Here is an 8,269-nt window from a genome sequence, read left to right on the forward strand (position 1 = left end):
TTGGATCGTGGATTTAAATATCTTGGTTTCTTTCTAAAACCAAATTGTTATAGTATCAAGGATTCAAGAGTTGGTTGATTGTTAAATTTGAACAAAGGTTGCTTTTATGGTCTCGTAAATGGTTAACTATCGGTGGTAGATTGGTTCTTGTTCAGGTGATATTACAAAACATTGTGGTTTATTGGATGCACCTTTATATGCTACCCAAAAGCATCATTCTAAAGATAAATTCTATCATTTCAAAGTTCCTTTGGGTTGGATCTAAAGGTGCTGAAAAAATCCATCTAGCTCGTCTAGATATCCTTGCTATGAGTAAGGGGGATGGGATAGTAAGAATATAGAAAAATTAAGTTGGGCTATGTTGATGAATAATTTTTGGTGTGCTTTAAATACTAGTGGTTTTTGGCAAAATATCATAAAAGAGAAATATATGAGAAATAGAACATTGATGTCATGAATCAAAGATGGGGCTCGGTCTTCATGCTCAACTTCATACATATGGCACAACATGATGAAAGTTAAAACATGGTTGCTTGGGAACTTGAAATGGTAGGTTGGATCTAGTTATATGGTAGTAATTGGGTTGGATCCCATTAGGGGTTTCGTGGGTAATCACATATTGCCTAATCCTCTCCTCAGATATATGCACAATCTAGGCATATATTAATTAAATCAAATTCAGGTCTCAGGAGATATCTCTACCATTTACCATTCTTGGACATGCTTTGGGCATCTTGGCTTAGTTGGCGATTTGGTTGTAACATGGGACATGTTTGTGAAAAACATATGCTTGGTTGGTATTTCATTAAACAAAAAAGAAGATTTCTACACATGGGATGGTAATACTGTCATAGGAAAGATTTCAGTGAAGGAGGCATATAGGCACATCACACATTCATCCCAATTATCAGAGGGCAGGAGTTGGTACATAAAAATATGGGGTTGGAATATTCTTCTTAAACTGAAATGTTATGGTTGGTTGGTTGTGCATAATAGGATTCTGACATGGGACAATTTATGTCACAGGGGTTTCATAGGCCTGGCGTGGTGCGTACTTTGCAAAACAGAACATGAGGATGTGACCCATTTATTTCTATGTTTCCCATATGCGGTTAATATTTGATATGGTGTGTTACAAATTTTGAATATTCATGCTATTTGGAACACATATTCTTTGGAATATTGCTTGCAGGATTGGATGCATTGATATAAGGAATATCGAATAATTCCCCTCTATATTTTTCGAGGTATTTGGAGATATCGAAATGCACTTATATTTGAGTACTCCCTCCTGAATACGTTCTGCACTTGTAAACAGATTGTTCCTTATCTCAATGAATCTGGGTCAACTATAGAAAATGGATCCTTGAGAACTTTTCACCTAATGGATATTTGTGGTAGATATCATGTAGGTTTTTAGATGGGGCATAGAAAACAATATTTGTGGTTGTGGAGCATACATTGTCATGAAGCTAGGTTTTTATTATCATTTCGGCTAGAGTGGTGGTGTTGGCTCCAATAATCATGGAGAGGTATTGACTTTATGGGGCTATAGAGTCTATGGATATATATGGAGATTCAAAGGGGTTATAGAATGGGTATGAGAGCGATCTACTTTCAGCGCTCCTTTACTTTCTAATTATATGAAAAGAATTTGGAAGTTCATTAAAGTTTTTCATGGGTGAACTTCTTTCACATATAAAAGGAACAAAATGATATTGTTAATGCCGTATCAAAAGTGAACCACAAATATCAAAATGGGGAGATAATATATTTAACATATGCCAATTACATTTTCCATATTACAAAGAATATCCTCTTTACATTAATTTTTTCTACTTTTGATGTGGGGCTTCCATTTTTTCCACTATACTATAAAACTTTTAGAATTTCTATGTTATATTTTATATATTTAGTTAAATAAAAAGTTACATAAAATAGATATCTACATATTTTTGTGTACATTGATTTTTACATATTAATTTGGTGAAACTTAACTTTTAACATATATATATATATATAAACAATTTTTTTTTAATAAAAAGTATCTTCATTTTTCGTAGCTAAAAAACCAATCCTAATAACAATATCCCATAATTAAATTTGTTATCCATCCAGCTGGTGCAACAGTGAACTCATCATAAATATATAGAAAAAAACAACCCCAACAAACATTCCATATAATCCATTGCAGGGAGAAAACACTATACATTATCATAACTGCAAGCAATTTGTACAAGTTCCTTTAAATAAAATTAGCGACTGCACAGTGCACAACAGAAGAACTTATGAATTTAGATGACGGTGGCAAATTCCAAAAAGGATTTGTTAAATGCAGATTTCAGTACCATGAACGTGCTGCTCCTGAGTCTCAACGATCCGAAAAGGCCGGCGTATTAATGGTCACGCCGGCCAATGTGGCGTACCGTGACTTTATACATGTCCTGTAAAGCTTGATGGGACGGCAATTGTGATTTTCAATCACGGAGTTTTATTTCAAGGGGAGACTGGTGTCCTGGAGTCCGTGGCCTCCGCCATGAATACATATTTAGCCGTATTTTATTGGTTGTAAGTTTTTGGATGGATTTCTGGTGTATTTTTTGGTTTAATTTGTTTTTGAATTGGGAAGAAATTTATTTGAATCAGTGAATTTTCTATAATTTAAAAATTTTAGGGTTTTTAGGGCGCTGAATTTATATATATAATCAAAAATCCAATTTAAACTATAAAGATGAAGATTTGAAAGAAAGAATTGTTTGATCGGTCAAAAATTTCCAATAAAAATTAAGATTCTTAAAAAAAAAATTGTTTGGCCAACCAAAACTTCCAATAAAAAATAAGATTTGGAAAAAAAAATTGTTTAGCAGGCCAAAACCTCCAAAAACATATAATAATTAGACAGCCTGAATTCATGTAGTCAATACAGAAATTAATGATAGAAAAGCGGCGTTTGTGTCGTTAAAAAGGGAAGACCCACGGGCCACGCTGCATACACGGACATGCATGTTCAGTTTCCCAAGATATAAAGATATGAAGAATGTATTTAAAGTTTTTTTTCTCTGTACAGTCAAATAAAAAGGAATGGGACCCTGGGACCCTGTTCCGTGCAATTGAAAAATTAATAGAGTCACAGGACATTGGCCTTGATTATAAAATTGGAACCTTGTAGCCCCTTGTAGGGTACCTATTCATCCCAGTACTTTGAAAAGAAGTAGGAGTCTCGCTTTGAAAAGAAGTATGCATTTCTGAATCGTTATCCGCGTCTCAAAAAGGATGTACACAGTTCCTAAAAATACTGCTGGATTCACGCACTGTCCTCTGCAATTCACATGATATAATAAGAATACAATGACACACACCCAAACTCCCATGAGCCCAAAAACTTTTCGTTGGAAGGTTATTCTGCAGTAATTTTTATTCTTGGTAAATGTATTTTGGGGGAAGCGTTTGATTGGATTTTGATTGGAACGATGGGGTAGGGTTGGACTTTTCATAATTAAATTTTGATTTGATTGAGATAAAAGGACACTCAGACATTGGTATTTTTCAATTTCAGAGAGTTAAATTCAATGGAAATCAGGGCTGTCAGTAAATTCAATGGAAATCATGGTTTACATGTTGGAATTTTAAAAGATAGTGTATTAAAAGATAGGGGAGTTGTCTACGGAAGTGGAGGAATTGTTCGGATAGCCAAAAGTGGCTGGAATTTGGGTAAAACTTTTTAAAAATCTTTTTTTTAAATGGGAGGGGCTAGTTCCCTTAAGAAGCATTTATGGGCCCTCTTTTTGTACATATATACTTGTCAGAACACACTGACAACTGTCCCATCTCATTACATCACATTACAACCACATTGGAGCTTGATATATGCTGCTGCACAGCTATACAATTAGGGGATAGAACGATGGTGGGGTGAGTGGCAGCCGTTTGCCCCGACCATCGAGCCATGCACTCGCGTGGATCTTGTTTTTTATGGTGGAAATGGATTCAGCACCATCAGAAACTTATATGGAACCTAAGATCTTGAAGTTTGACAGTTGCAACTTGGATTTACAAAAATCTATGCTGGATTTTATCAAAAATATGACCAGAATTTGCATAACTTTCAGGGCAAAAAAACAGTCTCGTTAACTAACAGATAACCATAATTTTTAAAAATATTTAACAGTAATATAATGAAGTTATTTTCTGGCTTTTATTCTGGAGGTTGTTCAATTGATTTTAGAAAATTGTAGTTTTAAGTAGTCAAATTTGTATAATTCAAATGTATCAAGGGATTTTTTCAGTTGCATTTAAAAATATAATTTAAACTAAGGTAAAATATTGGAAAAATTGTAGTTTTAAATAGTTGAGTATTTCAATTGTATTAAAGGTTTTTCAAGTTACATTCAACAATGCAAATTAAACCAAAGTTGATTTTGACTAAAATGAAGTAGAAAGTATGAAAAAATATAGTTTTAAGTAGTTGAATATGTATATTTCAAATGTATTAAGTGTATTTTGCATTCAAAAATACAATTTAAACCATGAAACATTATGATGTTATCAAGAATTATATTAATTTGGAGAAAAAAAAACCAAAAAAATCACCTCATTAAATGATGTCAAAATTTTAAACAAAATAGTAAAATCTCTGACTTCAAAAATACAAATTTATTATTTTTTCATGACTCTACCCATTTGAAATAAAATCTTATTAGTAGTCTTTATCAAATTTGTTTTCTTTTTTGAGTTTATGATTGTGAAGAACAGTAATATCTCTGAATTTATAAAAGAAAAACAAATTCATTATTTTATCAAGACTGTACTAATTTTTGAAAATAACTCATTTGAAAAGAAACGTTATGAGTACTTGTTACTTTGTCTTTTGAGTTTATAATTGTTAAGAAAATTTTGTAAGAGTTTTTTAAGGTTATGAATCCATTTTTACAATTAAAAATGCAATTTAAACCGTAAACTCTTATAATGTTATTAAGAATTATATATATTTTGAGTGAACTCTTATAATGTCATTAAGAATTATATATATTTTGAGTAAAAATAAATTTATTAAACTGATGACAAATTTAAACCAAAACACTAAAAATATCTGTTTTCAAAAACAAATTTATTATTGTACGAGAACTTTATCAATTTTTGATAATAATTTATTTGAAATGAAATGTTATGAGTATATTTTTTTTATCAATTTTTTTTATCTTAAATTTTATGATTGTGAAAAGAAATTTGTTAAAGTTTATTTTTAAGAAGGTGAATCTATTTTACTATTAAAAAACAATTTATATTATCTGAAATTATATCTATTTTATAAAAATGACAAAAATCAATTTATTAAACTATGCTAAAAATTTAAAACAATTTAGTAAAATCTCTGAAACAAACCAAATTCATTCTTTTTTATGAGGACTCTTGTCAATTTTTGAAATAATATAGGTACTCTTTATCAATTTTTTTTTGTCATGAGTTTATGATTTCTAAGAGAAATCTGAAAATTATAATTGCCCAAAATTAATATAGAACCACCCTAACAATTTTGGTATGTCTGAAGAGATTGGGAACTTTAAAAACGAAATTATTTTTATGTGAATCAAGTAAAATTTGTCTTCAATTCCATCTTACTGGCCGAAATTGATGTGTTTTGTGTACCTTCAGATCAGGTTCTCTGCTCCATGGCTGCCACGTTTCGGGAATTTGGTCCACGTTTTCCAATTGGGCAAAGAAATTGCATAATAATTTCCGCGTGGTCTCTGCACAGCTGCTGGAGTGGGTCATGGCGGCTTGCCATGCTATGCTGGTATGGGAAGAAATATACCCGGCACCATTTGACCATCGTGTTTTTTTAATTGCATCATACTTACTTCCGTGATAACAGTAACTACGGACAGTAATAATTGGAATAATCTATCTCAGAATGTAATTGACTTAAGTGTTAAGAGATAACAATCCGGCCTCTGCTACTTTTGGCTGACAAATTGAAACAAGTCCGAATTTTGGGGAAAGGATTGGGTCTGGAACGCAATTGAAGATGTGAAAAGAGCTCTGGATAATTTGGAATTAGGATGACTGATTGAGTGACCTACATGGCAACTGCGTTGACATTTTAGAGTTTGTAATTGAATAGGAACAGAGAAGAGCATTCCTTGAATGTTGCAAGTAGCGTGAGCTTGAAGACAAAGGCACCTCCTCTTGGATTTTTGCTTTGTTGACAAAGTCCCCTTGGAACCCTAATTAATAGGCGCTACAGGCTTTGATACATTGTTTAAATCACAGGAACGGAAATAGCAGAGACCACCATCGGTTGTACTGAAGGCAGAGTGACAGACAGAGGATACAATCACAAAAGAGGAATCCTACTCTGAGAGCTGGTAACTTAATCCCAGTACTACATCTATAGATTATCTGATATTTTCTATATCTGGGTTTCAGGAGATATTGTTGTAGCTGCAATCAGATGGAGTCCATTAAGGTCTTAAGCATGCTAGTATTGCTGACTATTCTTGCAGTACAATGCAATGCCAGAGTTGGGCCTTACAACCACATGGAACATGCAAAACATGGGTTTGCCACAAAAGAAGAAAAGGCTGTGGAGATTGTTGGTCATAAGCAAGTGATTCCCAGCAATCAGAATGCTGGTATTGGCAATGCAGGAGTATGGGCATCAAAGACCTTCAGGCTTACTTTCAGTTTGCTTACTAAGGGGTCCCCTATTCCCCCATCTGGCCCTTCCAGAGGCCACAATAATATTCCAACAAGATCCCATGTTGACAGCTCGAACTCCAATCCTTAAGCCCTCATTTTTGCAGGGCTGAGATTTGTGTATTGCAGAAGTTAAGCCATAGCAGAGGAACCCATTTAGTTATCTCAGAGATTAGTCCTCTAAGAAATCAAGGATCTGCAAATACCTTGGATCTGTCTTTTAGTATTTCAATTGCTCGGGTACTTCAATATTCATGATCTACAGACCAAAGTAAGAGCAGCAGCCTGATAGTTACTAATTAGAGACAGTTCTGGACCCTGCAACTTATTGCAACAGCTGTCAAGGAGTTCTTTAAGGATATTAGATTGACAGACAACTACACAGTCCAGGTTTTAGTCCGATCGCTTGTGCTAATTATGTGATACTCATGGCAGGTTACAGAGAGATTCTTGTAGATTTGGGTATTTACATAAATGGGTTTAGGTTTCTTATTTGTATACTTCTTATATACGGTCCAGACATTCTTTTGTTCAGGCAGTTGCCATGCTCCTGAGCACTAATAAGGCATTCAGATACCCATTTTTGTATATTTTAGGAGCCCAATTTCAGCTTTTTAAATATTGTCCACTTGGTTCATATACCCATTTTTGTATATTTCAGAAACCCAATTTCAGCTTTTTAAATTCTGTCCACTTGCTTCATTGATTATGTATTTGGATTCAATCATGTGGCACATTGTCTGTAATTCGTGTATGATATCAATATGATGATTCAGATCCTTCTAACTGAACTTACGCCATAATTGTGGGGAACTTGCAGTCCAAATCTATAATTAATTCATCATAACTGCCATGTCATTTTTCTGCAATTACGGTAGAACTAGGATGTGAAGAATAATTTGTAATATAACGACCAAATTATTTTATTTATCTGATGGAAAGGTCAGGTTGTTCATAATATAAAGAGCACGGAAGAATTGAACCACTGACCAGTTTTTGCTTGGAATAAAAATATGACAAAATTCAATGTAGACTGGAATGGCCATTTATTTTCCAGGGTCTCCTGTCAATTTTTCAGTAACATCGATGTTATATACATAGATTTATAACGACCTAGTTTCTTAATTGGCATGTAGGTCAGATAGTTCATAAGATCAAATCAAGCAGGGCTGAATTGAACCGCTGACATGTTGTTGCTTGGATATAAATATGACCAAATCCATTGTACATTAAAGTTCTTTATTTTCCCAGTGTTTTTCAAACACTGAAAGCAAAGGAAAGGTGCCTTCTCAGATTTGTACACCTTTTCTATTTGATGGTATTATCAATTTCTCCAAATTTAATATGTCACCAATGTCCACAAGCAATTTTTTTATTTTATTTAAATATCAATGTTTATCTAGATTTATAAAACCAAGATTCTGGACTTAATTGTTCAGATTTTTCATGAGAAATACACATGGCTTAGAATTAAGTCCAGATTTTTCAGGAGAAAAACACATGGCTTAGTATTAAGTCCAGATTTTTCTAGAGGTAAAAATATGGCTGAATTGAACTGCTGACCGGTTGTTAC

At 33.3% G+C, this 8,269-nt stretch overlaps 1 long non-coding RNA gene across 1 annotated transcript; it reads left to right on the plus strand.

The window, feature by feature from the left end:
- Window positions 1-2,200: 2,200 nt before the first annotated feature.
- Window positions 2,201-7,387, plus strand: LOC149255433 (uncharacterized). Its single transcript, XR_016266365.1, has 2 exons — window positions 2,201-2,568; window positions 5,653-7,387. It is a non-coding gene; the product is annotated as an uncharacterized LOC149255433 (long non-coding RNA).
- Window positions 7,388-8,269: the final 882 nt, after the last annotated feature.

Source organism: Pinus tabuliformis, chromosome 7 (genome assembly GCF_031772625.1).
Source record: "Pinus tabuliformis cultivar Carrire ecotype Pingquan chromosome 7, CPIR1, whole genome shotgun sequence".
Classification (NCBI taxonomy): Eukaryota; Viridiplantae; Streptophyta; class Pinopsida; order Pinales; family Pinaceae; genus Pinus; species Pinus tabuliformis.